The 23,910-nt window shown below is 46.4% G+C and overlaps 1 long non-coding RNA gene across 1 annotated transcript in view; it reads left to right on the forward strand.

Annotated features, from left to right (window-relative positions):
• The first annotated feature begins 9 nt into the window (after positions 1-9).
• The window catches only part of LOC149864861 (uncharacterized), a 29,759-nt gene continuing 5,858 nt past the window's right edge, over positions 10-23,910 (forward strand). Inside the window, exon 1 of the long non-coding RNA XR_016442307.1 lies at positions 10-357. This is a non-coding gene — a long non-coding RNA (uncharacterized LOC149864861). The remainder of the gene's footprint in view (positions 358-23,910) is intronic.

Raw genomic sequence — 23,910 nt, forward strand, 5'->3', positions numbered from 1 at the left:
CACCTGCTCCGGGCCCGGCCCGGCCGCGAGCGCCCAGCAGCGGCAAGGAGGGCGGGAGCAGGCCGGGCCGAGCCCGCAGCAGCACCCGCGACCGCGCAGCCTGAGTCTCGCAGCGCCTGCGTCACCGCGCGGGGCCGGGGCCGGGGCCGGGGGCGGGGCGCTGCCCGGCGCGTGCGTGTTGGGGGCCACTGTAACCCGTTCCCGCCCGGCTGGTTCCTTGGTTCTGGTCCGCTCGCTCGTAGCCGCTGCGCGGCTGGGAGGCGCCCTCCCCGGGCCCCCCGCAGCCTCCAGCATCTCGGGTTGCGACCCCTCAGGAATGAGATCATCTCCGGGAGACTGCCGAGAGTCACCCGGGAGGTAAATGATAGATACATAAATGTTAAAGGTTGAAGCCTATTTAAACGGTAGTCCAGTGGGTTTTTTTTAAAGGTAACAGTAATGTGCACTTGCCTTCCTGAGCACAGGACTGTACAGTAGACCAGTCATTAATACTACATCATGCAATGAAACCTCCCGGAACAGATTCAAACTGAGTCGGTGACTCTGGCTGCATCCCTCGCTGCCCAGCTCCGTTGCTACCGGCCTCTTTCCTCCAACACTGCCCCGTAACCACTTGAATCTGGCCCAGCTGCAGCATGGGGCGGCCACGGCTTCCAGGCTGTGATTTCAGGCAGGGCAACGCGTACGGGGTGCACGTGCACCCCCTGGGACCACTGGCGCACCCCTTGGCAGGCAGCACTTCCCACTTAGGGAACAAGCAGGGGGGCAGGCGGGAGTGCCAGTGCCCCCCCTGCGAGCATTGGCCAAGAAGTGGGAGTGCCAGGTGAAATGCTGCTGGCACTTCTAGGAGCGCCACTGGCACATCTGGGAGCAGCACTCGCGCTTCCCATTTGGCACAATCGCCCCCCATGTCAGCACAGTCAGCTGCAGGGGGATGCCCCTGGTCGCTGACTGGCCACTGGGGGGGCACATGCCCACCCTGACTCAGATGGCACCAGTCGCCTGTGATTCCAGGTTGGGTGAACAAGGACTTCCTCTTGCTAGTTTTAACTGATTCATTCAGGTTGTGGGCCCTGGCTCTTGGACTGGGATAGAGACAGGGAGAGAGAAAACCATCAAGCCCCATAAAGCCTGAAGAAGGGTGTTTGTATGCAAAAGCTTGCAAAGAGGCATTTTTCCAAGTATTTGAGTTGGTCTAATAAAAAGATATCTCTACCCCAAAAGTTTTGTCTGCATGGGGCTCTGTGAGGGGTATAGGTTCTAACTGTGTTGGTCTGAGTTTCTTTGGGTAAGTCTGATATATTTTATTAGACCAACTAAATAGTTACAAGGAAAGTATTTTTCTTTGCAAGCTTTTGGGGTCTTCATCAGGCAAAGGAGAAATCAAAGATTGGTAGAGCTCTCACAGGTTGAAAAGAAACTTTTTTTTTCATAGACATTAGGGCTGGAAGGGACCTCGGAAGATCATTGGGTCCAGCCCCCTGCCCAAAGGGCAGGAAGTCAACTGGGGTCGTAGGATCCCAGTAAGATAAGCATCCAATTTGGTCTTGAAGGTGTTCAATGTAGGCGCTTGAACCGCCTCTGATGGCAGGCTGTTCCAGACCTTGGGGGCTCGGACAGTAAAGAAATTCTTAAGTCCAGCCTGAAATGGTCTTGCAGGAGTTTGACCATTCGACCTCTTCATCCCTTGGGGCGCTCTGGTGAACAAACGTTCCCCCAGGTCCTGGTGGTCACCCCTGATAAACTTATAGGTGGCCATCAGATCACCCCTGAGCCTGCGCTTTTCCAGGCTAAAGAGTCCCATGGCTCTCAGCCTGTCGTTGTAAGGTCTGTCTTCCTGACCTCTGATCATGTGTGTGGCTCTTCTCTAGACTCTCAAGCTTCTCCACATCCTTTTTGAATTGTAGAGTCCAAAACTGGACTCAGCACTCCAGCTGCGGCCTCACCAAGGCAGAGTACAAGGGGAGAATGATGTCCTGGGATTTGCTTGAGAAACATCTACGGATGCAAGCCAGCGTTTTGGTCGCTTTACTAGCTACAGCATCGCATTGGAGGCTCATGTTCATCTTGTGGTCAGTGATGACCCCCAAGTCTCTTTCTTCCATAGTGCTAGCCATCATCTTGCAAAGGAAGAACCAGAGATGGCAGGGTATCTCCTAGGCATTTACTTTCTGTTTTTGAAAACCCTTATCATATCCTGCCTCAAGCCTCTCTTCTCAACTGAGGCTGCTGTGGGCCTAGCCTCTGTCATCGATTCTCATATGGAAGCCTCCTCCCCTCCCCCCATTATCCTCCCTGCCCTCCTCTGCACCTGCTCTTGTTCTGTATCCTTTCTGAGGTGTGGGGACTAGAATTGGTTATTCAAGGTGTGGACCCACCATGGATATAATGATACTTTCCATTTTGTTTCCAGTTCCCTTTTTAGTAATCCCTAACATTTTGTTTGCCTTCTGGATACCTGCTGAGCACTGAGCTGTTGTTTTTTGTGAACTGTTCACAAACACTTCCACCTGGTAACAGCTAATGTAGAACCCATCCTCATGTAGGTAGAGTTGGGGTTGTTTTTGCGCACGTGCATCACTTTACACTTTTCTATATTGAATTATATCTGCCATTTAGTTGCCCTTTTGTTATATTTTTTTGGTTGCATGCTTTCATTTGGAGCCAGCTACACTGTCTGCTTAGAGCTGGATATCAGCGCCAGATGGCTGGGGCCTAGCAGTCCTCAATCCCTCCTATTCTTTTAAAAAAGGTCTAAGCCATCTACACATCTAAAACAACCACTTTGCCTACAAGATGGTTGCTATGTAACAGCATGTTTAGACATTACAGCTGCATTTGGCAGATTTCAAATGAACAAGCCTTTTTTCCTTATCTGATTGCATCAGGTGTGAACGCTCATGTAGGTTCTTGGCCAGAGTGCAGGACCTCCATCTAACCCAGGAGGTTCACAGCCCCACCAGGGGGGACGCCTTGTTGGACCTAGTGCTGGCCACGGGTGATGACCTGGTGAGGGGGCTGTGGGTGCTTGACCACCTGGGCGACAGCGATCATCGCTTGCTGGAATTCACCATCCAGCGCAAGGTGGCAAAGGCATGCAGTAAGGCAGCGGCCCTAGATTTTAGGAGGGCAGACTTCAACGAGCTAAGGAGGATAGTTGGAGAAGCGCTGAGGTCCCGGGGGGGAGGGGAGCCAGGTGTCCAAGGAGAGTGGTCGCTCCTTAAGGAGATGATCCTCCAAGCCCAAAGGAAGGTAATCCCAATGAGGATCAAAGGGAGCAGGAGAGCACACAAGCCTCTGTGGCTCACCAAAAGAATTCGGGAATGTCTCCTTGCTAAAAAGGAGGCTTACACCCAATGGAAAGAAGGGGTCATCACCAGGGAGGACTATTCTGTAGTTGCTCGGGGATGTAGGGGGGCAGTTAGGAAGGCCAAGGCAGAGATGGAACTGGGGCTAGCTTCCCAGATTAAGGACAATAAGAAGTCTTTTTTTAAATATGTAGGGGGTAAAAAGAAGGTCCCGGGTAATGTGGGGCCCTTGCAAGACGACATGGGAAACTTGGTCGTCACACGAGACGGCAAAGCTAACATGTTTAATGATTTCTTTGCCTCTGTCTTCCTAAGTAGGGACCACAAGAGCCACCTCCCTGCTGGGCCCCCCTCGGGCCCCAGGGGAGGCACACCTGGGCCATGGGTTAGCGAGGATTTAGTTAGGGAGCTTCTGGAGGGGTTGGACGTATTCAAGTCAGCCAGCCCGGATGATCTCCACCCTAGAGTTCTAAAGGAACTGGCCGAGGTCATTGCAAGTCCCCTGGCACAACTTTATGAGCACTCATGGTGCTCTGGTGAGGTACCGGAGGACTGGAAGAGGGCCAACGTGGTACCCATCTTCAAAAAAGGCAGGAAGGAGGACCTGGAAAACTATAGGCCGGTTAGTCTCACATCGATCCTAGGCAAGCTGTTCGAGAAAATTATGCTGGCACACATCCAGGATGGACCAGCAGGAGACTGCATGCTTAGGGGCAACCAACATGGGTTCATCAGTGGCAGGTCCTGTCAGACCAACCTGGTGGCCTTTTATGATCAGATCACCAGATCATTAGACGCAGGGATAGCAGTGGACATAATCTTCCTGGACTTCTGGAAGGCTTTTGACACTGTCTCTCACCCTGTTCTCGTTAAGAAACTGGGGGGCTGTGGTGTAGATACCCACACAGTCAAATGGGTCCCCAACTGGCTGGAGGTCCGCACCCAGAGGGTGGTAGTAGATGGGTCCTTCTCAACCTGGAAGGACGTGGGCAGTGGGACTCCGCAGGGCTCGGTCCTCAGGCCCGCACTGTTCAACATCTTCATCAGCGATTTGGATGAGGGGGTAAAAAGCACCCTGTTCAAATTTGCTGTTGACACTAAGATGTGGGGGGATGTGGGTACATTGGAAGGATGCAACAGGCTACAATCAGACCTAGACAGGTTACAAGGGTGGGCGGATGAGAATAGGATGGGTTTCAACTCAGACAAGTGCAAGGTGATGCACCTCGGGAGGAACAACCGGCACCATACCTACAGGTTAGGGAACTCCCCTCTTGTCAGCACGGAGGCGGAAAGGGATCTGGGTGTCATCATTGACTCCAAGATGAACATAGGCCGGCAGTGTGGAGAGGCAGTAAGGAAGGCCAACCGCACCTTGTCATGCATCCACAGATGCATCTCGAGCAGGTCCAAAGAGGTGATCCTCCCCCTCTATGTGGCACTCGTCAGGCCGCAGCTGGAGTATTGTGTCCAGTTCTGGGCGCCACACTTCAAGAGGGATGTCGACAGCATGGAGAGGGTCCAGAGGAGGGCCACTCGTATGATCAGGGGACAACAGGGCAGGCCCTATGAGGACGGGCTGCGGGACCTGAACCTGTTCAGCCTTCAAAAGAGAAGGCTGAGGGGGGATCTTGTGGCCTGTTATAAACTAGTCAGGGGGGATCAGCAGGCATTGGGGAAGTCACTGTTTCCCCGAGCACCGCCAGGAGTGACCAGGAATAACGGTCACAAGCTGGCAGAGGATAGGTTTAGGTTAGATATCAGGAGGCGCTACTTCACAGTCAGGGTGGCTAGGGTCTGGAACCAACTTCCAAGAGAAGTGGTGCTGGCCCTTACCCTGGGGGTGTTTAAGAGGAGGTTAGATGAACATCTTGCTGGGGTCGTTTGACCTCAGTATTCTTTCCTGCCATGGCAGGGGGTCGGACTAGATGATCTGCTCAGGTCCCTTCCGACCCTAGAAACTATGAATTCCAGCTGCCTGTTTAAGATCACCTGTGACGTTCATCTAAGAATGCTTCCTTTGGGTGAGATGACTCTGGGTTATGTGAGCAGGTAATATGGGCATAAATTGTGTTCATTTTCCATCATAATACAATCAAAGAATAGAGCTTTTACACATAAATTTTGTTATGCAATCTTGCAAGTGTAGCTTGGTGGAATTGATTTTATTTTTGTGAAAGCGCTAGACTGGAATAGATTAGTAAGTAAAAATTTGTTGTTCTTAGTGGGAATGTTTGCCCGCTTTGTTGTTCTGTAGGTTGAATGCACTGCACACACACCCCTCTCCCTCCTGCAGAAGCTTCCTGTGTACCGCCCTTCTATCCTCTGTTTCCAAAACTTCCTGCAACTTCTTTTCCCCCAAGCCTCTGTGTCCACCATTCCTCCCCCTCTAGCCATGACATGAAGTCTGTTTGCCTTACTTGCCCCCTTGCCCACACCAGGCTCTTCTATTGTCCCAGTATGCCAGGGAGTCTGGGTTTCCCTCTGTGCTTTCTTCCCTGTACTGTAATTTCCTTTTCTTCTCCATTTCCCCACTTCCTTACCATGGAAATAGCTTTGTACACCTTCTGCCTCACGTTAGGTGTTCTGTGTAGCTCTTTCCTTTTTGTCACAGCTCTACTTCTCCCCCATGTCTGAAGCTCTGTATTAGGGCTGTGCAAAATGGCACTGCTCTGTTTTGACTTGAGTTTTGAGGTTTCGACAGAACAGTGTTTCATTTTGAATTTCATTTTCATTCAGAACTGCTGTTCCGTTTCATTTCATCAAAACAGTGATGCTGTTTCGACGTTTCACCCATAGGCTCTAATGGGGAAACTCAAAACGGCCTCTGTCATCCATCAGGCAGATGGGGGCCCACAACCCTGGGAGGGCTGTGCCAATCCTCCCAGGGCTGTGGGCCCCAGATCTGCCTGCCAGATGAGGGAGGGAAGCTGGGTGCTGCCATCTGGGATGGGGGAGCTGGGAAAAGGAACTGAGCCTGATCGCTCAGTTCCCCTCGCCAGCACTAGGATCGGGCTGGGGAAAGGAACTCAGCCCAGCTTCCCGATTCTAGCGCTGGGGTGGGGAACTCAGCTCAGCTGGGCTGAGTTCCTTTCCCCAGCCTGATCATAGGGATGGGGAGGGGAACTGAGTGATGGGGCTGAGTTCCCTTCCCCAGCCCAATCGCAGTACTGGGGAGGAGAACTAAGCCCAGGCTCAGTTCCCTTCCCCTGCACTGCAGTCAGCTTCCTGCAGCCCAGTTGAGGGAGGTGGGGAGACCCAGGGCTGTGCTCCCAGCTGAGCCACATGGGGCTGCAGAGCCACTGGGAGCGCAGCCCTGGTTCTCCCCTGTCTCCCACCCCCTGGCTCCTGGCTGCTTTGAAACTCGAAACGTTTTGAAACTTCTGAAATGTTTCGACTACCCTTGTTTTGTTTTGAGGCTGTTTTGAAGCCCTTCATTTCGATTTGATTTCACTGGTTTGAGCTCGAAATGAGTCGAAACAGTGTCGAATTGAAAAAGCCAGCAAAATTTTGCACAGCCCTACTCTGTAGGCCCTGGTGTTTTTTCCCCTAAACATTTGTATTTCATTCTCTCTAGGAGATAAGTCATTTAGGGCATCAATATGGGACGATGGAAAAAAGTAAGATGGGTGTCCTGGGGGAAGGTCTTAATGACTGCCATCAACCCATTCTTTGATCTATGATAATTGCTAGGTAGCTGAAGTTGCTGAAACTAACCAGGTGCCAGGACACACTTTCCTACCTCCCATTTAGCCTATCTTGTCCAGCTTTCAGAATAATCATAGGTTCTGCCAACAATATTCCCTATAATTCTGGAATTGATAAAATAGATAATTCCCAAATTATCTCCTTAGAAACAGAGTATTGGTCTCTGTTCACTTTCTTTAGCCCATCATGGCTTTCTTCAGCCCATCCTCGGGGACATGCTTTTCAGAATAGCACTGTCTGGGGGTGTCCAGATGAGCATGAACATGCACTTTGCGGCACCTCAAAGGTTTCAGGCACTGCCAAACGCATTAAGCTTAAGGGAAAAAGTTCTCTGCATTGCATATTTCCAACACAGAACCAAAATAAGATACTGGGAAATCCTGGTATCTAAATAAAAGGGTAAAAAAACGGTGAGGCAGCACATGTGGCTGAAGCATGTGCTGCCTGAAACTAGAGTCTGGCCAGCCAGAGCCAAGCTTCCAGCTAGGCTTTGCACACTCTGGATCACCACATCTGTAGCTCCGGGAGGTCCCCAGGACCCCAAGGAAGACTGCTAGGGCCAGCCCAGGTGCTGGCTTCAGCTTCCCGTACCCTACCTGGGGCTGGCCATAGCACGCATGCAGATGAGTTCCTCGGGGACAAATAGCACAACTGTATAATTGCATGCTGCTGCTATTTGTTGTGCCATCGCTATTTGTTCCTGGGGAAATAAACATGAACACTCATCTGGAGGTGCCCACTATGTCCCAATTACTTGCTAGACAGACAAGGAGTTAATAATCCTAAAAACATGAAGATGGACAAGTTGATTTTTCTTGGTACAGGGTGAGATATAGAAATGTTCCACTAAGTCCCTCTGCTGACACTATTGGGTGTAATCAATTCAGAATTTGCAAAGATACTTGGATTGCTTTTCTCCAACCTCTAGGATTAAAACATGCATAACTTTAAGAGAACTAGCACATCACTGATCAGGTCTTCAGCAAGCAAGATAGCTTTCTAGTATAATACCCTGTAATTAGAGCATAGTGTTTCAGATCTAAAATTAAATGAAAGAAAATAAAGTTTGCACTCATCATTCCAAGGGAAAAATTGGTTTTATGGAAGTCAATGGTAAAATTATATTTTACCCCTAGAATCCCGAGTTCAGGAAAACAGGAATAAATAGGTTTCGCTGGTCCCTACCACCCTCATGTATCAAATGACTAGGAAGAAATAGATCACTATTAATAGGCTGGCATTTTAGGCCAGGAGCAAAAGACTATCCTTAGCTCCCTCATCACTTGGAGTGAACTGCATCAAAGTAGTGTCTTTGAGGCCACCCCCATTTACAAACATCTCATTAATTTAAATAAATCCTTTTTGACTCTTTGAAAATACCAACCATGCAATTCAGAATTTTCTCTCTCAGTTCTGTAAATATATATTGATTTGACCTTCTTTTTGTTTGTTCATACGGTTCTTTTGTAAATTTATATTAAGAATTATTATGAACACTGTATTAAGTGTGCCTTAATACTATCTGTTACCCTCAGGTCACCATCCTTTTTGTGTGTCTAGTTATAGTTTTCTGTGTCTGAGAGATTTTCCCCATATGCGCACACATTTTTATCATCTAAATGAGAATTCTTGCTATAAAATTTTTCTCCTTTCTACATCTCTGTAGAATATTTCTATTTTGTTCTGCAAGTTTTTGCTATCAGCAAATTCTGTGTCTTGTTCTGTGTTTATGCCTAACTCCTACTGGCTTCCGAGACACAATATTTAAACAAAAGGAGTGCTTCATACTGAGTGTTCTAGTAATCTTATCTTAAGATATAGCAACAGAAAAGCACCTTGTTCAAGTTCCCAGATGAAACTAAGATGTGGGGAGAAGTGGGCACGTTAGAAGGAAGGGACAGGCTACAACTAGACCTGGACGGGTTACAAGGGTGGGTGGATGAGAACAGGATGAGATTCAATACTGACAAGTTGAAGGTACTGCACCAGTTGAAGAACCAGCAGCATACCTGCAGGCTGGGGAACTCCCTTCTCGTCAGTGCAGAAGCAGAAAAGGATCTTGGAGTCATTATAGACTCCAAGATGAACATGGTCGCGGTCAGGAAGGCCAACCGCACCTTGTCATGCATCCACAGATGCATCACAACCAGGTCCAAGGAGGTGATCCTCCCCCTCTATGCAACACTGGTCAGGCTGCAGCTGGAGTACCGCGTCCAGTTCTGGGCGCCACACTTCAGGAGGGATGTGGACAACATGGAGACTCGCATGATTGGGAGCAGCAGAGCAGGCCCTACAAGGAGAGGCTAAGGGACCCAAACCTGTTCAGCCTTCACAAGAGAAGGCTGAGAGGGGATCTGGTGGCAGTTTATAAACTTATGAAGTGGGACCAGCGGGGAATGGGAGAGACCCTGTTCCCCTGAGCACTACCAAGGGCAACTAGGAATAACGGCCATAAGTTGACTGAGAGTAAGTTCAGGCTGGACATCAGGAAGCACTACTTCACAGTCTGGGCAGCTAGGATCTGGAACCAACTTCCGAGGGAAGTGGTGCTCACTCCCACACTGGGGGTCTTCAAAAGGAGGCTAAATAATCATCTAGCCGGGGTCATTTGACCCCAGCATTCTTTCCTGCCCATGGCAGGGGGTCAGACTTGATGATCTGCTCAGGTCCCTTCTGACCCTACTAACTATGAAACAGAGTTTTTCCAGATTAAAGTACAATGCCACTGCCACTTCAGAATAGCTCTCATGGAAAAAGTGTACTTAGATGTATTTATTTGTATTGTAACAGGAAGCATGCATTTCCCCAAGAAAACTTTACATGAAAATAAAATCATCAGTTAAAAGATCAAGCATGGTAATATAACCCTCTCAGGGTGTGTGTAGACGAAACAGGGGCCCTAAATTGAAGTGTGGGTTTTTAAAACATTGCTTTAATTTAGGGCCAATTAAACCCCTATGCCGTTCACACACCTGACTTACCTGCCTCTCCGGCGACAGGGAGGGTGGGGAGAGCAAATTAACAGCAGGCAGAGCGGTCTTTGGGTTGTTGGGGTGGTGCTTCCCTCTGCGGCAGTGTTGGTCCCCCCAGGTTGGCACCCACCCACAGGCACCTGGCTTGGGTGGTCCCGGGGGACACAGCAGCCATGGAGGGACACACCGCACCCCTGTGCAGCTCAGGCAGGCAGTCTCTAGATGGGATGGAAAGAAAATATAGGCTTGCTGTTTTTTTTCCCCCTCTCTTGGGCAGAGCCTGCCTTCCTGGGCTGCTGTCAGGCTGCCTGCAGGGCTTCCTGTAGAGCCCCTGAGCTGCATGCTTTGCACGTTTTTTCTGGCAAGCATGCCCCAGGGTAAGCCCAACTCTCTCTGTAAGTGCTACACCAATCCTTTTCCCCTGCCTGATTCATTGCTTCACTTTCTCCTCCCTGACCAGTATGTTGCTCTGCTTTCTCCTTCCTGCCCTACCTGCCACTGTTCTCCATCTCCCTTCAGGATCTGCTGTGCCCCACACAAAACAGTTGCATGTGCCACTTGCTCCATGTATGATGCAGGTTGGCCAGCCCTGTCTAAGGAATGAGATTGCTCAGTTATCATTTTAGTGTAAGAAAGTGCAGTTTGAAAACTATTGTTTTAAAGTAAAGTGCAGAGGGAGCAAGGATGCTGTTACACCTCTTTGTGGTGTGCAGTGTAGTGCTGCCCTGCATAATTGGCCAGAGGCACTGCCTGCAGTAAGGGGAATACTGATGGCACCAGTTCCTCTCTACCTCCTCTTTATGAATCACAGTGGGACAAAAAGTAATCCCTGAGCCTCTTTGACTGTAAAGCGCCTTGTGCTGGAATTTTAGTTGGCCCTTATGGAGGCCACCAAAAGGATCCGTGAAGGCTCCTTATTTGTTCCCCTCCTATTGTTCACATTTTTATATATAACTAACCATATTGGCTAAATGCAGTGATTTTCTTTCTCATGGTGGTGAGGCCATGAACTTGCGACTGCCTTGGTTAGGACAGCTGCTTATTTTAGCTCAGGTGTTGAGGGTGACGTGTCAAGATACAGCAGTCCCAGGTTCGATTCCTGCTGCAAATGACCCATAGAGGAGATACATGCATAAATAAGGGCCAAGAAGAATCAGCCTTGCTGAAGGAAAAAAAATGACTCAAGTATATATAAGTCTCCATACTCAAGACAAAGCGAGCAGTGCAACTGCTGTAGAACTTGGAACCTCATCAATAGGATCCTGATTCAGCAGTGGGTCATATACACAAGCACATAAACAATTTTCTTGTGTCAGTTCCAGTGCTTAAAACACCTTCCTGATCTGTAGCCTTTTGTCTGGTTTAAGGTCATGAGAAATCTTAAAGGATCCACCATCTGTCCACCTCAGCTTAATGTCTTTTCAACCTTATAATTGTTGAACCTGGACTTAAATAGTGCCTAATTAGCCCTGCCCAATTAACAGATGACCCAACAGTCCAGTTCCAAGTGGGGTGATTCTTGGCCCCGCACCGGCTAACAAATTGACTAGGAGTATCTGTCACCACGTTATAAATTCAGCAATTGCATTACGACCAATAAAAGACTTGCACACTATTGTGGAACTGACACAAATTAATTGGTTTATTAATTAACAAAAGGTAAGTAACAAGTAAATATACATGCCTTAGAGAATAGGTACGGTAAGTTACAGCACTATAAAATACACACCCAGTAAAACTATTCTTATAATTCCTAAACCCTATACCTAACTGATCTAATGCCTATTTCACAATTCAGTCGCCACAAACACTAGAACCTTAGAATCAATATTAACTCGGGGATGGGCATGAACTTTATTAAGTGAGAGGAAAAAACTATTCAACACTAGATTTCCAATCTCCGCTGGTCCGAAACACTCTGGATGTAGATCACAGCGGGGGTAATGATCTGATGGCGGCTTATCTTCCGCTTTAGAGAAGGGAGGAGAATGGAACGAGAGAGGAGAGGGAAGAAGAGCAGGTGATGCTGGTAGCAAGGGTGCAGGGCTGCTACTTAGTTTCATAGTCGGTAGGGTCTGAAGGGACCTGAGCAGATCAAGTCTGACCCCCTGCCATGGGCAGGAAAGGATGCTGGGGTCAAATGACCCCGGCAAGGTGTCTATCTAGCCTCCTTTTGAAGACCCCCCAGGGTAGGAGCAAGCACCACTTCCCTTGGAAGTTGGTTCCAGATCTTAGCTGCCCTGACAGTGAAGTAGCGTCTCCTGATGTCCAGCCTGAACTTACTCTCAGTCAACTTATGGCTGTTATTCCTAGTTGCCCTTGGTAGTGCTCAGGGGAACAGGGTCTCTCCCATTCCCTGCTGGTCCCCCTTCATAAGTTTATAGACTGCCACCAGATCCCCTCTCAGCCTTCTCTTGTGAAGGCTGAACAGGTTTGTGTCCCTTAGCCTCTCCTCGTAGGGCCTGCCCTGCTGCTCCCAATCATGTTAGTGACCCTCCTCTGGGCCCTCTCCATGTTGTCCACATCCCACCTGAAGTGCAGCACCCAGAACTGGATGCAGTACTCCAACTACGGCCTGACCAGTGTCGCATAGAGGGGGAGGATCACCTCCTTGGACCTGGTTGTGATGCATCTGTGGATACATGACAAGGTGTGGTTAGCTTTCCTGACCATGTCCCCACATTGGTGGCCCATGTTTATCTTGGAGTCTATAATGACTCCAAGATCCTTTTCTGCCTCCGTGCAGATGAGAAGGGAGTTCCCCAGCCTGTAGGTATTGCTGCTGGTTCTTCCTCCCTAGGTGCAGTACCCTGTACTTGTCGGTACTGATGCACTATGCACTACGTGCACCCAGGGGGAGCCAACCCTGGTCACTCACACAATCAGACGACCAGCAGCAGTGAAGACAGATGGAGTCTCAAAGGTAGCAGTCATTGGGGATGAATGCCAGCTCTATAGTGTCCTCACTGTCAAGGGTGCACTAGGCTCGTCGCACCACACAATGATTACCTGCACCAACACACCACAAAGCCACTTCGGCTTGATTCATTCACCACACTTCTATCACTTTCTCACACAGCCACACAGAAATTCTTGGACTGAATATTAGTCAGCCTTGCACCCAGTCCTCATGGGACCAGTTTCTGTCAATCAAAGCCCTTTATAGGGGTAGTGCTCGCCAGGGCTCTGCACACAGCACACTTGTGCACTAGGCTCAGAAGCTCCTGGAAGAGCCTGTGTAACTGAGCGTGCTTCTAAGTAGGAGGTCATTCAGAGTTCAAGTTCAACACATGATGTAAAAGTGCCATGAACTCTCGTTCGACTTTGTCTCCAGTATAATAAACACTTATATAAAAAGCAATTTGTTAGCCTAAGTTTTAAAATATTCTAACAGCACATTTTGACCGTATACAATTTTTACAGTGGAATATTGTTTTATTTTAAATATAATTCACTAACAATTCATGAACCTTGGCTATTACAAACCTATATTCAAAAGTACACTAACCAATATAGCATGCATTATAAAGGTGCATACCTTTCCTAAATTAAAAGTGACCCGTCTATAATCAATTCAGTTACAAATATTCAGTCTAAGAATTAGTACAAACACTTTTGCATCACAAATAATTATAATAATTTCACTATCTGTCCATATAGTTTACAAACAGAGACAAAGATTATCCAATTGTTGTGAATAACTCACTCATCTCTCTCTCTCTCTCTCTCTCAGTGTTGGGATACAGATTGTAGGAGAGATATTTCATAAAACAAGTAACATATTGCATTTCCAGCCTTGAGAAAGCATCTCCAAGCATCACTTGGGTTTTAAACATTTATTTCACCAATATCATCTACCTTGTACAACTACTTTCCGCCTGTGTAATCAACATCACTTATAAAAACACCCATGGTTGTCATGAAAAGCATGTTTACGTATGCCAATAGCTAGTTTATTGCCAAGTTACTTGGAGACTTTCAGAGCACAGTATGTTAGATTATTTGCTCTTGGGTTTGTTCCAGTTGTATGGTTTCAGGAACTAGGGTTTCTGGAACTAGTGAAACTTCCTGGTTGGCTCATTACCAAGGTCCATGAAATTTATCTTTTTCAGGACAATTACTGATTGTGGGGGCTGAAACTACAAAAGTGGCTATAATTTTCAAAGTGTTCTTACAGATTAAGTGTTCCAGCTGAGAACAGTAACATGGTACATTTCTTATTCCAGTTTGAAGTTCCACACAAGAACACCCATTACTATCTATTAAGTAGGAATTCCTTAGTCAAAAAGCTAACAGAGTTTTTTGGCTGAAGTTACTACAGAAAACTATCTACATTTCTTCAGAAATTCTACCTAGCTTCTTTATGCAGGGCTAGACAGAATTGCAGGATTTAGGTAATGTTTAATAGTACAGTAAAAGCTCTGTTATCCAGCATCCATGGGGAAGGGGAAGGTTGCCGGTTAATCAAATATGCTGATTTTCTGAGAGTTATACTTACGATTTTTTTCAAGAAAGAAACTAAGCCTACATTTTAGCTATGATATAATAACTGTTAATATAACATTATTTAATATAACATTATTATAAAACTTTTAATATAACATTTTTACTATGATATAAGAAATAATATAGTAAATAGTGTACTGTACAATTACTGCCCCTCAGCTGCTTTTGAAGGCACCTTGGGATCAGAGGTTGCCTCAGAACGTGGCTCTGCTTCAGAGTGTTGCTCTTTTTGAGGATCATCAACATCAATACTAATAATCTGATCTTTGAAACAAGCTGCAGAAGCGTTTTGAAGCAACCTGTGGATATCTGCCTGCTTGCAAGTCGGTTGCCTTTTTTTCAGGAAATTGTTGTGAACAACATGAAGCTGCATTACTTCCTGAGCAGAATAAGAAGACTACTGCTCAGCAAATGTCCAGAACGTTTCCAGACACTGTGCAGCAGTAGCCCAAGCCACTTTAGTTTCTTCACTGTGGTCGTCATCGTCTTCTGAGTCTTGTTTAGGTGCAGTAGATCTCTCAGGATGCACAACCTTTTCTATAATTTCAGCATCAGTAAAGGTTTGTGCAACATCAAGGTCTTGATCAGTTTACCCACTCTTCAAGTTCAGTATCCTGAGTTTAGTGAGTAGGGTCAGCATTTTGAAGGACATCAACAATCTCTTTAAATTTTTTTTTTCCGTCTCACATTGAAACCCGCAAATTCTTCTTCTTCAGAAGATCCCTATGCAAACATCACTGCTGCCCACAATTTTCTCCAAGCCTTCCTTAAAGTTCTACTCTTCACAGCATACCAGGCACATACCACATTGAAAATTGCATTGTTAATGGTGTACTGTGACTGAAATTCTTGGAGACTGCCTTCATAGTTGAGTAGCTTCCTCATAAAATCCCTTCTGTAGATGGATTTCAGGTTTTCGATAATTCCCTGATCTATAGGCTGTAGGAGTGAGGTGACATTGCAGGCAGGAAGATGGTAAAAGTATTTCCAGACACTAACTGTGTTTCAGGAGGATGAGCTGTACGGTTATCTAAAATGAAAATAACTTTTGTGTCTTCTGGCTTTTCAAGTTTCTTCAGATGCTCTTTCACTGCTGGTACAAAGACATGGTGAAGCCGGTGCGAAAATATTTCCTTGTCCATCTATGCACTAGGTTGTGCCTTGTACTCAACAGGTAGATGAACAACACCTTTGAATGCTCTTGGTTGCCTGAATTTTCCCACCACTAGCAGATTAATTCTGTGTGTGCCCACTGCACTTGCACACGTAAGCAGTCAGGCAGTCCTTCTCTGCTTAAAACCAGCTGTACCAACCTCACCTGCACCAGCCAGGGTAGAAGTTGGCAGACAATGCTAAAAAAGGCCAGTTTCATCAGTGCGGCCCGCCAAGCCATTTTGCCGCTGCAGAGCGGCTGCTGATATCCTTGAGATCTCTTCCGCGTCTCTGCAGTATATGCCTACAATTTCTATTTAATTAACCACAATGACCATGATCAAGTTAGTAAAGGATCTCAAGGATAAGCTAGTCCAGGGCTGTTCAGATCTGGTGAGGCTGTGGGCCCCAGTTGACACCAGCATGTGTTGCACAGGCTGCACGCTGTGGGAGTGGGCCCCTACGACCCTCTCACTGCATGGGCTGCTCCAGCAGCATGCAGACTCCCATCCTCAGCCATGCAGGCTACATTTGCAGGACATGGACCACTGTTCCCCTCCCCACCTCTCGGCCTTTCCTCCTTGCACAGCAGTGGGAGAGATGGCTGCCCAGGCCCATGCCCTGTATATTAACTGTTTGCAGACCCCATGTAGACTGTGAGTGACATCCTGGCCCTTTGTGGGCCACATGTGGCCTGCAGGTAGTTAGCTGGGCAGCCCTAATCTAGTCCAACCCCCTGCACAGAAAAATGATGTCCTGTTCCTAAGCCATACCAAACATACATACTTTCTGAAAACCACAACTTCGCTAGGCACATTTCCAGGCACATTTTCAAACCCATTTCATTGTCAGTTCCTGTAACTTCATTGGTGTCAAAGGTCACATGACATCACTTCCTGATGTGATACCACTTCCTGTGAGGTTTTTGAATATGGCTCGCCAGCCCACTGGGTGATAAAAAGTTCATGATCTGGCCCCACATTCAAAACGGTTGGACACCCCTGGTCCAATTGTTCCAATTTTGATTTGTGCAGAGTATAGAAGTGCTCAATTGCTTTACTTGTCTCAGAATTTGTCACAAACTGGAGTAACTCTGCCCTCTGCACCTTGATGTCATAGATCATAGACAAGCTAACATTGGCTTCCTGCATCAACCTATTCCTGTTTTCTCCTGGCACTTAATTATGTCCAATTTCTGTGTAATTGTCAAAACAACGTGCTTTCGTTTCTATCTTCTGCTTGTTGATGGAGTATAGGTAGCCACAGGTGCAGGATGGGTGAGATATTCAGCAAATAAGTCACAGCACAAGCACAAACACAAGTTCAACGCTATCACAATGCAATCGCAATGACGGATGGCGGCTGAGACTGCCGCTAGTGACACTGCTTGGCAGCGTCTCGAACACCAAGATGCTGTCTACGACAGAATCTGGTTAATAGAGAATTCTGGATGGTGAAGTGCCAGATAATGAAGCTTTTACGTAAATCACACTATTTAAAGACAGAACCATGCAAAATTTCAGCGAGTGAGAAAATAGGCAGGTTTGGGGGAGGGGGTGGGTAATAGAAGTGGAAACATAAATCAATGAGAAGTATGTAATAGAGTTGATACTGAGAAAGTGATTGAATCACAGTTGGTAAAAACATGACACTTGATGTATTGGTAGATTTGCCTATCCCGGTTGATTCAAGATCTGGAGCCATTTCAGCATGACATTGTCAGGTGCTAGGAATGGACTAGTAGAAAAAAATACTATGATACTATATCATACAAAATGGGTTGTTGCCTAGGAAAGCTCATGCCTTGCTGAACCAGTGAGTCTCCAAGTTGATCTACCTTCTGCCTGTCTGCCAAATGATATTGATGGCAGAAATTTGATATGAGTAACTGTTCTTATTTGCATAATCTGTTGCACAAATTTAAATCAGATTTCTTATCTAGATCCTGGTTATTGTCAGTTTGTAATTGGTACAAATCAGCATTGAACACTGTGAAAGTTGTATTAGTGTGCAACTTCAGTGCAAGTTTAAGTTGATTAAAGTTATCTGTGCTCTCCCATTTGCATCCACCACTGTTTTGCCTCTGCTGCCATTTTGAAGTGTGGGAGATGCTGGGGCTGATTAGCACACTCCAGCAGACTTGATTAATCGAGTTTGCCCTGACACTAGCAGCATGTGAAAGTAGGCATCCCACATGTCTACAGGCACCTAAAGTTTTCACCTAGCCTAGGGGATCCAATATCTAGGATGCGTAGAAACTGTAATGATTTAGGTCCCACAGTGAATAACAACAACTATGAATGAGGAAGAGAACAGACCTTTAATGATACCATAGCATAGGGTTCCTCCAGCACAGGTCATGAGGCCTCCTCCATCTTGATTTCCCCTTGTTCCCCTGGGATCATGTTCAAATTCCTCACCTGATAAGACATTCCCTTGTAAGGGACTGTCTCCAAAGTCTAACCCTCATCACTACAGCCTCCCTTTTTAAAAAAATAAATAAGTAACTATCACAATATAACAACAAACTCCACAACACCACAAGACAAAACCACTACCACACCAAACAATCCATAACCTACAGAGGAGAGGGTACCAGCACTTCACTCTGAGTGAGTCTTTACCACCCACTTTCCTATTCTTCAGGTGCCTTTACAGGCCTCTACTCACAGACCTCTATGAGCCTTTCTGGCCATTTCACCTGTCTCCTGGATCTCCGGAGTATCAGCTCCTCATTGGAGGTTTGTGGCTTTCTGTTGCATCATTAGTATCTTCACCTTCTGAGGAGGGGGAGGAACTAGGAACTGTTAACTGAGGCTGATCCAAGTCTGCATCTCCTGCCGATGTCCGAGAGCTAAGTGGAAGCATAAGTAGGTCTCATCGATTACATCAGAGCATGCCCCACTGGTCTATCTGAAATACATAGGGCCGTGGGTGCACCAGCTGTTTTACTGGAACATGGTGGTCCCATGTTCGTAACAAATTATTCCTCAGACAAACTCTGTCACCTGGCTTTAGTTGTGAAAGCTCACGAGCTCTTGTATCAAAGTAGTGTTTCTGTTTCTTCTTCTGATCTTCTTTCATTATCCTTATGGCTACTGTGTTAGGACTTTCCAATAAGGTATTAGTAATGAACAGATTCGACCGTATCTGCCGGCCCATTAACAACTGTGCTGGAGACTAGCCATTGTCCAGAGGTGTGCTATGATAAGCCTGTAGTGCTTTATATAAATCCCCTCCACTGTCCAATGCTTTTTTCATTAGGTTTTTCACCGTCTGAAGGGATCACTCTGCAAGTCCATTTGATTGGGTATAATTGGGACTTGATGTGGTGTGACAAAAATCCCAGTCCATGGCAAATTGTGTAAACTCTGCACTGGAGAACTGTGGCCCATTATCACTGAATACTTCATCTGGAATTCCATGCCTCGCAAATATGGCCTTCAAGCAAGCCATCACTGAGCGACTGCTGGTACATTGCAGTGTACAGATTTCCAGATACAAAGAGTATCTTTTAAATACACCCTGGAGTTCCACATAAAGAGATCGGTGCCCACCTTCTCATAGGCCCTGTATGGAACAGGGTGAGGCTTTAGTGGTTCTGCCTGGTGGCAGGGTCTGAATTTCAAGCAGGTGGAACAGTTTTCAATTATATCAGCAATGTCCTGATTGATCCTTGGCCAATATATCACCTGTCTTGCATTTCTCAATACTTAAGTGTCCCTCATGTCTTCTGTAGCATTCCTCTTTGGAGGGTCCATGGTATTATGACTTTACTGCCCTTGAAAATAATTCCTTCACTGACTGAAAGTTCATGTCAGCAATTCCAGTAGTCCTGCACATGCAAGTCATAGGTACTCCTGTCCTCTGGCCAACCCAAAATTATCATTTCTTTCAGGATCCCTAATGAGTGGTCCTTCTTAGTCTCTTCTTTTATTTGTTGTAGCCTCCTGTCCATGATCGGAAGTGAACTAGCAATCAAGTCAGCATAGGCTTACATCTGTCTTGGAGGTCTTTTCTGTTTGCCCAGTAGAGGCTATTGCCCTGGACAGCACATCTGCTGTAAACAGGAACTTGCTGGGTGTGTAGTTGACAACTAAGTCATACTTCTGCAGATTAATCATCATTCTTTCAATCTTTAAGGTGCAGTCATTCAGAAGCTTGTGAAACAGTGCTATCAGGGGCTTTTGGTCTGTTTCTACATTTACTCTCTGCCCATAAATATATTGATTGAATCTCTGGCATGCAAACAAAATTTCTAACAACTCTTTCTCAATCTGTGCATACCTGCTTTGTGCGTCAGTGATTTAGATGCATACACAACGGGTTGCCAACGGTTGTCAAAATCTGCAAAAGCACAACACCTAATCCCAACTGTGAAGCATCTGTTGATATTTGTATTGGTTCCCCAGGGGTATAGAATTTTAATACAGGTTCTTGTATTAATTGTTGCTTCAACGTCTTCCATGCATCCTCCTGTTCTGGATTGCAGCCCCATTCATTTTTACTCTCAACATCCTTAGAGGTGCTGCTGTTGTAGACAGGTTTGGTATGAACCTTCCAAAATAATTTACAGTTCCCAAAAAGCGTTGCAAGTCTTTTTTGACTGGGGATGTGGCATCATTTCAATAGCCTGAATTTTTTTCTTGTCCAGTTTCACTCCTTCTCTAGAAATAACATCTCCCACAAATGTCAATTCTGTAGTTCCAAAAACACATTTCTGTCTATTGAGTTTCAAATTTGCAGCCCTAGTTGCTTCCATCACCTCATGGAGCCGACGACCATGTTCTTCCTTGGTGCAGCCCCAGATGATGATATAATCTATAGAGGTGTCTACATATGAAATATACTTGTAAATCATATGTATAGTTTTGTGATACACCTCTGGAGTTCAAGCTATAGGTAAACGCAGAAACCGATACCTCCCAAAAAGAGTATTGAATGGGCATAATTTAGAACTTTCCTGTTAATTTCAGCTGCCAGAATCCTGAAGAAGCATCCAATTTACTGAAAAACTGCACATTCGCAAACTGAGCCATAATCTCTTTTCTGGTAGATAACTTAAAATGTTCCCTCTTTATGGCCTTATTGAGATCCCTTGGATCCAAGTATATCTGCAGCTGTCCATTCTTCTCCACAGTAACTAGGGAGTTCATCCACTCTGTTGGCGCCTCAATTTTCTGTATTACCTGGGCTTCTTCCATCCTTTTTAGCTCTGCCTTTAGTTTATCATGGAGGGCAAAAGGCACCTTTCTGCATGGGTGTATAATGGTGGGGACCTGTTTATTTATCTGAATTGTATGTTCCCCTGGTAAGCACCAAGGCCTTGAAATTAATCTTGATATTCCAAAATAAGGTCTTCATAACCCAAGCCAGAGTGTTCTAATGCAAGCACCTGTTTAACCAAATTGAGCTTTTCACAGGCTGCTAGGCCCAAAATAGGTGTCACCTCCTTAGGTACTACAGTGAATGGAAGATTGTACAACGCATTTTTATGTTTGATGCAGGCCAGGCACTTCCCCTTGACTGGTATCTTCGCTCCTGATTAGGCAGTTATGGCTACTTTTGTAGGTCTCAGTTTTGGTTTACTTTTCAGCCTTTTATAGTCTTGCTCCAGTAATATGTTCACCTGAACCCTTATATCCAGTTTGAATGGAATCATTATCCCATGCACTTCCACTGGCAGTGTAACCCAAAAATTGGACTAATGACAAAAATTAGTTTCTTTTCAGTGGGTAGTTTATTGCTAAGGGTACTGGGGAATTATACACTTATCAGAGACTATTAGCTTATTAAAGTCGTGTTACACTCACACATACATGCACTCTCGGAGGTGACACACTTATATAATCCCAGGGGCCTTGTAGATAGGGATGGCCAGTCCCTATCCGTTGATGGAGTGGGGTATCTGACCTGGCATACACAGGCGTGGGCTCCAGTGGTGAGGCAAGTTCCCCACTTCATCTTCTGTCCTGCCTCCTTTTATAGAGTTTGTGTTGCTGGGCAAGATTTCTGCATGTTTCTTCTTCAGGCATGCACTGCTTGGTTGGCACGTAACAAGTTCCCCCTTACCTCACCAGTTGGAGCTGGTTTGAAGCTGGTTTCTCTTCATCAAGGATATTGTGCAGACAGTTGAAACAATCAGCCTCTCAGCCTTCAAAACAGTCTTATCTTTTGTTACAAGAACCACAACCTTCTGTTGTCTTCATGCTGCCTGCTGCCTCTTTTTTAGTCGTATACACCACATTTGCACGCTTCATTATATGTGTAGCAGGCTTGCCTTTTGGAGCTTGGGTTGAGTCCCAGGCTTGAAATCTTGCTGTTTTGATTGGTGGAGCTCATCCCCCAATCAGGAGGCAGCAAGAAGAGTTAAGTCACGCCGCTTTCCTGAGGGGAGAGGGAGAGGAGTTCCCCTCCATCGCCTCCTGGACCTGATTGTAGACTGCAACACAGATCCAGAAGACTTCAGAGGCGGAGCCTTGGAGAGTGTAAAAGGAGCTGTGCCCCCAGCATGAGGGGAACACATCTGGGACAGAGAAGAGAGAAGAGCAGGGCTTAGAAGAGCTACTCAGGAGGGCCAGAGACACGGTGCACAGGACGGTGCACGGAATAGGACCTTTGGAGTGCTTGGGTGGCTCAGGTTGGGAACTCGGTGCAGGACCCTCCATGGAGGGTCCAGGAGTGGACTGAGCCTGGTGCTGCACGAGGCAGCCCAGGCCTCCGATCCACAGCAAAAGGTTGAGTGCAGAGAGCCAGATGGTGATCAGGCCACTGAACCAGCAGACAGGGCCAAGCCAGAGGCCCCAGAAGCCCTGCATAGCAGAGCCCCGTTCCAGGGGAGAGTGACCACTCTGAAGCCCGCTGCAGGTCAGAGAGCAGCCTGGCACAGAGCACGAAGACCACCCTCCAGGCCTGGGAGCTGTGAGTTGCAGGGAAAAGAGGAATTCCCACAGGGGAGGGGGAGTCTCCCCCCAGTTAGTTACAGACTCCTGAAAGGGGAGGTCCCACTGGGAGGGCCCCCCTAAAGTTACCAGCTTCTTTGTAGGGCTTGGGAAAAGCCCAAGGGCATTGGGGTTTCCCCTCGGGATTGAGTTTATCTTTGGGGTTCTTGCATCATAAGTGATGCAATGTCATGCCTTATATTTTATGAACTCTCATGTTGTAAACTAGTAGATGAGTAGAATCCTAGGGCTCTGCTAGGACCCCCTGTTACTATTATTTCATCTGTTGTTTATTTGTATTTATTTGTGGCTTATTTATTGTTCACCCATACTTATCTATAGTTTCTCTGTGGCTATCTATGTTTATTTTGGGGTTTATCTGTTTCAGATAAGATACTTACCTGTGACTTATGTGCATCTGGAGCACTGTTATAAGGTTTTATGGCATTTACCCAGAGGGTATTGTTTATGTTATTTGTTTAGAGATCTTATATAGTAGATATGTTTATATTCAGTTTCTTTTCCTTGTGATAAGTTAATGTACATAAATGTGTACATAGTTAAGTCCCCTGACTGTCCTGGCCTGGTTCTATAGGGACAGAGGAAAACTGAGTGGTCTGCAGTTCCCCCACAGCATGCTTGCCAGCTAACAATCCTCTTCAACTGGAGAAGGGGAGTATACACCCGAGTTATATGGGCTACATATGCTTAACTTTATACCATTTATGTGATAAGTTTTCCCTGACCTACTGACTACAGCAGGATCCGGTCCTTCTTAGTAGCTCTGCAAGATTCTACTGTATCTGTCTGGAGTATCTTCAGCTGTATACAGCTGGACTTCAGGGGCTTGCACTTTGCAACATTTGGCAAAATGGTTATTCTTACCGCAATCAAAACAGAGCTTTCCTAATGCCGCACATGTTTGGAGTCATGATGCATTCCTCACTGGCTACATGTTTGCCTGTACTCCATCTGCCCCTTAGTAGCAGTTGTGATAGCTGGGGGGTCACTCCATTTGAAGTGAACTTTTCTGTTGGTCTTTACTATATATTGCATGGATAATGCCCTCAGCTGCATTCAGCTCTTTAGCTTGAGTCTTCACAGTTTCAGTTGCTCTACAAATCTGTATAGTTTTTTCTAGGCAGAGGTCTCCTTTCTGTAGCAGCTTCTCTCTTAATCTATTGTCTGTAGTGCCACAAATGATTCTATCCCTGATCAGAGAATCTGTTGCGTCCCCAAAAACACAGGTCTTGCTGAGCCTTTTTAACTCTGTGATATAGTGCTTTATGCTTTCATCTGGTTTTCGCATGCACATAAACATTT

Source organism: Crocodylus siamensis, chromosome 5 (genome assembly GCF_052110815.1).
Source record: "Crocodylus siamensis isolate JL-2025a chromosome 5, ASM5211081v1, whole genome shotgun sequence".
Taxonomy (NCBI): domain Eukaryota; kingdom Metazoa; phylum Chordata; order Crocodylia; family Crocodylidae; genus Crocodylus; species Crocodylus siamensis.